The sequence below is a fragment of the Phacochoerus africanus genome, chromosome 8 (assembly GCF_016906955.1).
Source record: "Phacochoerus africanus isolate WHEZ1 chromosome 8, ROS_Pafr_v1, whole genome shotgun sequence".
NCBI lineage: Eukaryota > Metazoa > Chordata > Mammalia > Artiodactyla > Suidae > Phacochoerus > Phacochoerus africanus.
Genome location: NC_062551.1, coordinates 53,067,847 through 53,078,517, shown reverse-complemented (window position 1 = coordinate 53,078,517; position 10,671 = coordinate 53,067,847).

Genomic DNA, 10,671 nt, shown 5'->3' with positions numbered 1-10,671 from the left:
GTCAATTTCCTATTGTCGCTGTAACAAATCGCCATAAACAGAGTAACTTAAAGCAACAGGAAAAGGAAGTTCCCGGGGTGGTTCAGCGGTAACAAGCCTGACTAGTATCCATGACCATGCGGGTTCCAACCCTGGCCTCGCTCAGAGGGTTAAGCATTGCTCTGAGCTGTGATGTAGGTCGCAGATGCGGCTCAGATCTGGCATTGCTGTGGCTGTGGTGTAGGCTGGCAGCTGCAGCTCTGATTCGACTCCTAGCCTGGGAACCTCCATGTGCCACACCTGCGGAAACAAACAAACAAACAAAAAACAGATTTATCCTCTCACAGTTCTAGAGGCCAAAAGTCTGAAATCAAGAGGTGGGCAGGGAGTTCCCACAGTGACTCAGCAGTTAAGGAATCCGACTAGCATCCCTGACTAGTATCCCTGGCCTCGCCTAGTGGGTTAAGGATCCGGCGTTTTCCTGAGCTGTGGTGTGGGTCGAAGACACGGCTCGGATCCCACGTTGCTGTGGCTGTGGTGTAGGCAGCTACAGCTCCGATTCAACCCCTAGCCTGGGAACCTCCATGTGCCACGGGAGCGGCTCAAGAAAAGGCAAAAAGACCAAATAATAATAATAATAATAATAATAATTGGCCAAAGGAAGACAAAGACCCAGAAGAACTTCCCATACACGTGGTTTCAACCACCTCTCTGCTGTGCTCCTCATTCGGGGGGCGCCTGCACCCGCACTCCTCTGGGTGCGTATTACTGCTTTGCTTCTGCCTAATTCTCGGTGTCCTCTCCCACAGGCTGTGTTTCTAGCGATAAACTTTGTACCTGTTTTTATAGTCTTTGCCTCCTTGAAACATCCTTGCTTTCAGCAGAGGGCAAGAATGAAGGCAATTCAGCTGTTAGCCTCTAGCTAATCTAGTGGTGAGGATTCCTGGTTTTCACCCAGGCGGCCCAGGTTCGGTTCCTGAGCAGAGAATTAAGATCTCGCTTCCAGCCATCACTCACTGCTGTTTCTCCTAGATCAGAATCTCGGCCTCTGTGGACACATCCCCTTCCCTCCTGCTGTGTCTCTGCCTCTCTCATATAAGGATTCTTGTCATTACCTTGAAGGACCCCTTGGATGATTGAAGATAACCCCCCATTTCCAGGTCCTCAATTTATCTGCAAAGTCCCTTTTGCTCCATAACGTCATGCCACGAGTTCCAGGAATTGGAAAGCGGATGTCGTTGCGAACCATTTTCAGAGTCTGCCCCAGTGAGAATGATTATTACGATGGGTGCCCAAATAGGTTCATTTTTCCCAGGCTCTTCTACCATAGATCACCCACGCCGTCCCCACAAAGACTACTTTTCTCCAGCAAGCTTCGATTTGTGAAGATCCAGCTTTCCTTTCATTGCAAAGGCAACCCATGCGCCTTGCAAACATTTGAGCAATCCAGAAATGCATTTCCCACCCCCCAAAAAAGCACTGAAAAAAATCTCCTACCTGCCACGCTTCTGAAACGCCTATCAGCGGTTTGGAGTGTATTCACCCAGACGTCTGCTAACACGGTGTTTGTACTGGGGAATGGACCTGCGAGTGCATGATGTTCAGCAAGTTTTAGTTCCACGAAATGAAGCAAGGACATGGAAGGTCTCTTTGTAGGATTTGGAGCAGGAAAGAATGCCAGGTTGTTATACTGACCCCGACCTCCAGAGGGCGCTTGCGTTAAGGGAGACTCCAGAGGCCAGGCCCAAACCTCCTGATTTCTTTCGCCTTTGGGGCCAAAGTTGTGTATTGCCTTAAAATCATGGCTTCTTGACATTTCCTACATCCTGGACCCATTGCCAAGTTATGAACTGCTTCTCGGAATAATTGTTATAACTTTTTAAGTTGTTGTAACTTCAAATTGAAAGGGAAGGGGCCAGGATAGCAAAAGGAATAAGAAATACACGACTTTATCAATCCGCTGTTTTCCATCACATATCATCAATTGTCTCAATAATGTGCTTTTATCACTTTTTTTTCTTTTCTCTTTTTTGCTTTTTAGGGCCACACTTGCAGCTTAGGGAAGTTCCCAGTCTAGGGGTTGAATCAGAGCTACAGCTGCCGGCCTACAACACAGCTCACGGCAACACCAGATCCTTAACCCACTGAGCAAGGCCAGGGATCGAACCCGAAACCTCAGGGTTCCCAGCTGGATTTGTTTCTGCTTTGCCACAATGGGAACTCCAGTATTTGCAACCTCTGTGCCAGTGTCTCTTCATCCTCTTCCTCAAGGCTCAGACCTAGGCTCCAACACAGGAGCCACCAACCACATGTAGCTACTGAGTAACTGAAACGTGGTGAGTCCAACTGAGATGAGTCCTGAGTAAAACATACACGGCAGATTCCCAAGACTTACGACAACAACAACAAAGATTGTAAAAGATTTCGACAAGGAGCTCCCATCATGCCTCAGCCATTAATGAACCCAAACTAGTATCCACGAGGATGTGGGTTCAATCCCTGTCCTCACTCAGTGGGTTAAGGATCCGGTGTTGCTGTGACTGTGGTGTAGGTCACAGACGAAGCTCAGATGCTGCGTTGCTGTGACTGTGGTGTAGGCCGGCAGCTGTAGCTCCAATTTGACCTCAGCCTGGGAACCTCCATGTGCTGCGAGTGCAGCTCTGAAAAGACAAAAGACAAAACAACAACAACAATAATAATAACGAAGCACTGGGGTCCTTTCAGTTAGCACTAAGAAGGAGAAAAAAAATTTTTGTAGGTCTGACAGCTCACAGAGTGGGAGAAAATATAGCACATATCTCCAGCAAAAGTACTGTGTGTAGCCGCTGTAAGGAATTCTTACAGGGAGTTCCCTTACAGCTCAGGGGATTAAGTTACCCAAATATGAGTTGGGTTTATTATCGCTGAGCCACAGTGGAACTCCCCCCGCATTTTTTTTTTTTTTTGAAGTCGGCCTGAGAGAAGTTCCCACTGTGGCACAATGGGATCGGCAGCATCTGGGAGGGCTGGGACACACGTGAGATCCCCAGCCCGGTGCGGTGGGTTGAGGATCTGGGGTTGCCACAGCTGCAGCTGGGGTCAAGACAATGGCTCAGACCTGATCCCTGGCCTGGGAACTCCACATGCCATGGGGCAGCCAAAAAAGAAAAATACTAATTTAAAAAACTGTTTAGGTCATGTTACAACAGAAGAAAGGCTGGGGGAAAAATGTAATTGTAATGTATACATGTAAGGATAACCTGATCCCCTTGCTGTACAGTGGGAAAAAAAAAAAAAAAACTGTTTAGGGAGTTCCCGTCGTGGCCCAGTTGTTAACGAATTCGACTAGGAACCATGAGGTTGCGGGTTCGATCCCTGCCCTTGCTCAGTGGGTTAAGGATCCGGCGTTGCTGTGAGCTGTGGTGTAGGTTGCAGACGCGGCTCGGACCCCAAGTTGCTGTGGCTCTGGCGTAGACTGGCAGCTACAGCTCCGATTCGAACCCTAACCTGGGAACCTCCATATGCTGCAGGAACGGCCCAAGAAATGGCAAAAAGACCAAAAAAAAAAGCTGTTTAAAAAGGAGTTCCTGTTGTGGCTCAGCGGGTTACAAACCCAACTAGTATCCATAAGGAAGCTGGTTTGATCCCTGGCTTTGTCAGTGGGTTAACGATCGCCTTACAGGTCCCATTTGGAGCCCTGGGAGCGTGTTTGAAAATGGCTGGATATGGGCGTTCCCGTTGTGGCTCAGGGGTAAAGAACCCAACTAGCATCCATGAGGATGTGGGTTCTATCCCCAGCCTTGCTCAGTGGGTTACAGGATCCGGCATTGTCACAAGCTGTGGTGTTGATCACAGAAGTGGCTCAGATCTTGAGTGGCTGTGGCTGTGGTGCAGGCCAGTCTGGCCAGGATCGGAATACTGTGTGGACACAAGCATTGCTGTTGATGGGCCCCACACATCCTGCTGCAGAAACCACTGCGCCCACAGCCCAGGGCCCCAGAGTAGATGGTTCATGCCTATCTGGCTCTGTGGCTGGCCACAGCTTCTCCTCTCTGGGGTGTGCTGGCTGCAGCCACCTGCTCAGCTCGGACCCTGCAGAGGCCTGAGGGCTGGGATCGCAAACCAACACGAGTCCACGCGCCACTCGGGCACCATTCTTTCTGCTCCTTTCCTTGCCATTGTGCGAATTTTACGCCTCTCAGGCCTACTTTATGTTTTTATAATTAAAGACAAATTTGTTATTTTTATTCATTTATTTATTTATTTTGCTTCTTAGGGCCACACCCGTGGCATACGGAGGTTCCCAGGCTAGGGGTCCAGTCGGAGCTACAGCTGCAGGCCTACACCACAGCCACAGCAATGTGGGATCCAAGCCACGTCTGCAACCGACACCACAGCTTGCAGCAACACCAGATCCTTAACCCACTGAGTGAGTCCTGGGATCGGACCCACTTCCTCATGAACACTAGTCGGGTTCATTACCGCTGAGCCACAGCGGGAACTCCTAAGGTTTTTTTTAAGTATAGTTGATTTACACTGTTGTGCCAATTTCTGCTGTACAGCAAAGTGACCCAGTCATACGTATATACGGTCCCTTTCTTTTTTTTGTCTTTTTTTTTTTGTCTTTTTGCCTTTTCTAGGGCCGCTTCCGTGGCACATGGAGGTTCCCAGGCTAGGGGTCGAATTGGAGCTGTAGCCACCGGCCTACGCTACAGCCACAGCAACTCAGGATCCAAGCCATGTCTGCAACCTACACCACAGCTCACGGCAACACGGGATCCTCAACCCACTGAGTGAGGCCAGGGATCGAACCCACAACCTTATGGTTCCTAGTCGGATTCGTTAACCACTGCACCACGAAGGGAACTCCAGTCCCTTTCTTATATTATTTTCCATCATGGTCTCTCCTGAGAGAGTGGATATAATTCCCTGTGCTGGACCTCATTGCTTATTGAAAATTCTAGAAGTTTCTCAATGAGGGTCTACTGTATTGTACAGGGAACTATATCCAGTCTCTCGTGATAGAAATGATGAAAGATAATATGAGAAAAAGAGTGCATAGGAGCTCCTATTGTGGCTCAGCAGGCTAAGAACCCAACATTGTGACAATGAGGGTTCAATCCCTGGCGTCACTCAGCGTGTTAAGGATCCAGTGTTGCCACAAGCTACACGAGGCATAGATCGAGGACTCAGCTCGGATCTGGTGTTGCCATACTTGTGATGTAGGCCGGCAGCTGCAGCTTCAATTCAACCCCTGGCCTGGGAACGTCCATATGCTGCAGGTGTGGCCCTAAAAAGCAAAAATAAATAAATAAAAAGCACACGTGTCACTGCATGTACCATATGTTCCTTTTACCGGCTGAGGGCTTTTTCCTTGTGCGGGTGTAAATGGTTTATCCATTTACCAGTGGAAAGACATTTGAACTGTTTCCAGTTTGGAGCAATGACTGAAAAAGCTGTTGTAAACATTATCTGCAGGGTGTTCTGTGATCCCAAGTTTTCATTGCTCTAGGGAAATACCCAGGAGTGGGTCATTAGGCACGTGTATGTCTAATTTTATAAGAAATTGACTGGAGGAGTTGCTTTTGTGGCTCAGTGGTTGACGAACCCGACTAGGATCCACGAAGATGCAGGTTCAATCCCTGGCCTCGCTAAGTGGGTTAAGGATCCGGCATTGCCGTGAGTGTGGTGTAGATGGCAGACATGGCCCGGATTCCAAGTTGCTGTGGCTGAGGCCTAGGCCACTGGCTGCAACTCCAATAAGCCACGGGTGTGGCCCTAAAAAAAAAAAGAAAAGAAATTGACTGTATAAGTTTCCTGTAGTTGCTATAACAAAGGGCCATAAACTGGGTGGCTTAAAACAGCATTAATTAATTCCCATAATTCTGGAGACTGGAAGACCAAAATCAAGGTGTCCACGGGGCTATAGTCTCTCCCACGTCTCTTGGAGAGGATCCATCCTTGGCTCTTCCAGCCTCTGGTAGCTCCAGGCATTTGTGGCCACATCACTGCAGTCTCTGCCTGCGTCTTCACCTGGCCTCCTCCTCTGCGTCTGTGGCTTCGCCTCTGCCACTCACAAGGGCACCTGGCACTGGGTTTAGGGCCCACCTGGATAATTCAGGGTGATCTCATCTTGAGATCCTTAATTACACTTGCAAAGACCATTTTCCCAAATAAGGTCACATTCACAGGTTCCCGGTGGATGTATCTTTGGGGGGGGAAACCATTCAACTTAGGACAGTAACAGTTTTCCAAAATGCCAACACCATTTTGCATTCCTACCAGCAAAGTCTCTTATTTTAAAGAGCCATAGGAGTTCCCCGGTGGCTCAGTGGGTTGAGGATTCAGCATTGTCACTGCTGTGGCATGGCTTCAATTCTCCGGCCTGGGAACTTCCTCATACCATGGGTGCAACCAAAAATTAAGAAATAAATAAAGATTCTTTTTTTTCTTTTTGGAGCCGTACCCACAGCAGATAGAAGTTCCCAGGCTAGGGGTCACATCAGAGCTGCAGCTACCGGCCTACACGCCAGTCACAGCAATGCGGGATCAGCACCACTTCTGTGACCTACACTGCAGCTTGCAGCAACGCTGGATCCTTAATCCACTGAGTGAGGCCAGGGATGGACCCCGCATCCTTATGGATACTAGTTGGGTTCTTAACGTACAGAGCCACAAGGGGAACCCCGGGGTGTCCATCTTTAAGCCCCTCACTCCTGAAAGTGCAATCTCCATGCCCAGCACCAGTTTCTCCTGGTCTTGTGAGACGGGCAGACTCTCAGGCCCTTCCCCCACACTGCTGAATCACAGCCTGGATTTTAACAAGAGGTCCCCCACCCAGGGGCCAGTCCTGGGCACCTTGAGCTCTAAGAGGGTCTGGACCAGAGCAGAGCTGGGAGAAAAGGACCATGGCCTGCGCTGCCCTCGTGAGTAGATGCTGCCCCCTTGTGGAGACGTTTTCAGCCTTCTCTTTGGGTCTCTCGCTCTCACTGCGTTGAGCGGTAGGTTGCATACATTTGCAACCCGCTGGAAATCTGAAAGGAAGGCAGAGATTCGTTCTTGGAAATAAGGAATTTATATTATTCTCTCATTTTTAACTGTTTAATATACTCCCTATACTTCAGACAAACTCTGAAGAAAACACATACAGACGAATGAAAATAAACAAGATCTAGAGAGTAGCGCCAATTTTGCTTGAGTTTCCCCAAGAGTAGATGTTGAGGCTCTGACTTAGGTGATGGTAGCTATTTAGGAGGTGATCTCGAGATCGGGAGTGAAGAAGTAAAGAAATGAGTCAGAGAGGGGACAAAAGCCTCTAAAGAGACAGCTAGGGCGTTCCTGCGAGTTAAGGATCCAGTGTCGTGGCTGGGATTCCATCCCTGGCCCAGGAACTTCCGTGTGCCACTATGGGTGCAGCCAAGAAGAGAGAGAGAGAGAGTGAGCTAAACTGTGGGGGGAGGCAGCTGAAGGCAAATGGGGCTCAATCCTGCTGAGACCCTTCGAGGAACCAGGCAGAATGTGCCCGAAGGCTGGAGAGGCTGGACACTGATGCAGTCACTCCCGTGGCATTTGGGTACAGTCTGTCCCAGGACACATTACACTGCTCCCCACAACTTGCCAAGCAAGTTCAGTGATGCCACAGAAAGCCGTGCGGAGAGACGCAAGGGCTGAGTTGAGAGACGGTCCATGTGCTGGAAACTGTCGGCTCCGGCTTCAGGTGGGGGGAAAGAGGAGGGGGGCACCCACAGTTCCACGACACCCAGGTGACCCTCGGCAATTTTTTTTTCTTTATTTTTGTCTTTTTGCCATTTCTAGGGCCGCTCCCGTGGCCTATGGAGGTTCCCAGGCTAGGGGTCCAATCGGAGCTGTAGCCGCCAGCCTACACCACAGCCACAGCAGTGCAGGATCCAAGCTGCGTCTGCGACCTACACCACAGCTCACGGCAACACCGGAGCCTTAACCCACTGAGCAAGGCCAGGGATTGAACCCGCAACCTCATGGTTCCTAGTTGGATTCGTTAACCACTGAGCCATGACGGGAACTCCCTCAGCAATTTATTTTTACCAAGAATGATCATTCTCAGAGTTCCCGTCATGGCACAGCAGAAATGAATCCGACTTGAAACCATGAGGTTGTGGGTTCAATCCCTGGCCTCACTCAGCAGGTTAAGGATCCAGCGTGGCTGTGGCTGTGGTGTAGGCTGGCAGATGAAGCTCTGATTGAACCCCCCTTTTTAGAGCCGCAGGTGAGGCTCTAAAAAGCCAAAAAAAAAAAAAAAAGAAGAATGATCATTGTCCTTCTGCCCATATATTTATGTTTTCTTTGATGAATAGAAATCCATTTCTTGGAATTCCAGTTGTGACTCTGCGGGTTAAGAACTCAACTAGTCTCCATGAGGATGCAGGTTCAATCCCTGGCCTTGCTCAGTAGGTTAAGGATCTAACGTGGCAGCAAGCTGTGGTGTAGCCTGCAGATGTGGCTTGGATCCCACATTGCTGTGGCTGTAGTGTAGGTCCCAGAAGTGGCTTGGGTCTGGCCTTGCTGTGGCTGTGGTGTAGACCATCGGCTGCAACCCCTAGCTTGGGAACGTCCATGTGCCACGGGTGAGGCCCTAAAAAGACCAAAAAAAAAAAAATTAAATAAAGTAGCAAAATAATTTTTTAAAAAAGAAATCAGTTTCTCTCCTTCACCTCTCCATCAACACTCAGCGAAAAATAATGTAAAAACGATCAGGTCTAAGGAGCACTGAATTGTCACCTTTTCTGAAGTGTGAAATTCTCAGTACGCCCATGAGGCGTCTCCGTGGGGCTTGGAAGAAACGAGGCCCAAGGACGTGGAGCTAATAAGGGATGGAAACCAGCAGAATAAATATCCTTGGAGACATATTGAGAACTGGAAGTAAGAAGACGTTACAAAGTAGAACGTCCCTGGCGAGGAGGGATATTCACTGTCATTATTGCAATGAAGAGCTCAAAAGTGCGTTAAATGGCAGACTCGATACAGCTAAAGAGTAAATGAGTGGAGTTCTCCTTGTGGCTCAGTGTTAATGAACCTGACTACTATCCGTGAGGACACAGGTTCCATCCCTGGCCTCGCTCAGCGGGTTGAGGATCCGGTGTTGCTGTGAGCTGGGATGTAGGTCCCAGACATGACTCGGATCCCTTGCGGCTGTGACTGTGGTGTAGGCTGGCGGCCGCAGCTCCGATTCAACCCCTGGCCTGGGACCCTCCCTATGCCGCAGGGGCAGCCCTCAAAAGCATAAATAGGAGTTCCCGTCGTGGCGCAGTTGTTAACGAATCCGACTAGGAACCATGAGGTTGCGGGTTTGGTCCCTGCCCTTGCTCAATGGGTTCACGATCCGGCGTTGCCGTGAGCTGTGGTGTAGGTTGCAGACGCGGCTCGGATCCTGCGTTGCTGTAGCTCTGGTGTAGGCCAGGGGCTACAGCTCCAATTCGACCCCTAGCCTGGGAGCCTCCATATGCCGCGGGAGTGGCCCAAGAAAGAGAAAAAGACAACAACAACAAAAAAAAGCATAAATAAATAAATAAGCTGAATATATGCTCCCAAAAGGCAACTGTAAGGGACAGAGAGAGAAACGCTAAGGGAAAAAAACAAGCCATGGGGGAGATACACACAAATGTTCTAACTTCTGTCATACGGACTCTCTCTGAAGGAGGGAAAGGAAAGACTGGGGAGGATATAATACTATGTGCCAAAAATATTAACGAAGAATTTTAGGACTTCCCGGGGGCCTAGAGGCTAAGGATCCAGCCTTGTAACTGCTGTGGCGTGGGTTCATTCCCTGGCCCAGGAAACTCCACATGCTGCAGGTGAGGCCAAAAAAACAAAAAAAAGAATTTCGTAACGGGGGCTCCCTGTTGGTCTCGTGGTTCCACCACTTCAGCCTGGGCTCAAGCCTCCGTGTGAGAACTGAGATCTGACACCAAGCCGCTGTGTCGCGTGGCAGAAAAACAAAAGAATTGTAGAATTAATATTGCGGTTGTACATAAGAACTAAGAATATTAACCAAGAACTAAAGACACATTACTTCATGCTGAAATGTTTATTGCACCATGAGCAAGATAGATGAAGGGAGAAATAACAAAACCAAATAAAAGCTAGTGGAATTTTTATTTATTTTTATTTTTTTCTTTTTAGGGCCGCACCTGCAGTATATGGAAGTTCCCAGGCTAGGGGTTGAATCGGAGCTGTAGCCGAGGGCTACACCATAGCCACAGCAACACCGGATCCAAATCTCGGCTGCAACCTACACTGCAGCTCGTGGCAATGCCAGATCCTTTAACCCATTGAGCGAGGCCAGGGGTCGAACTCGCATCCTCTTGGATACTATGTTGGGTTCAACTGGCGCCACAGTAGTGTCAGCTCTGGATCTTTAACCCACTGTGCCACCAGGGAACTCTTATCGTGGTTATTTTTAAAAGAATTACTAAATAATTTTTAACTTAATACTTAAGTATTGGGACATATAACACGAATACGAAAAAAAAAACTTTCGGGGTCCTTAAGAATTTTAAGGGTATAAAAGATTGAGACCGACAAGTTTGTGAATTGCCGAACAGCTGAGGGGAGCCTGAGCTAGCTGCTCCTGGCACTTCACAAGGAGCTGCAAATTCCCGGGAATTGGTTTCTTCTCGCACGCGCCCTCTAGTGGAAGCATGAGGTATTGCTCGACAGCGCGAAACGTTCTGAGTA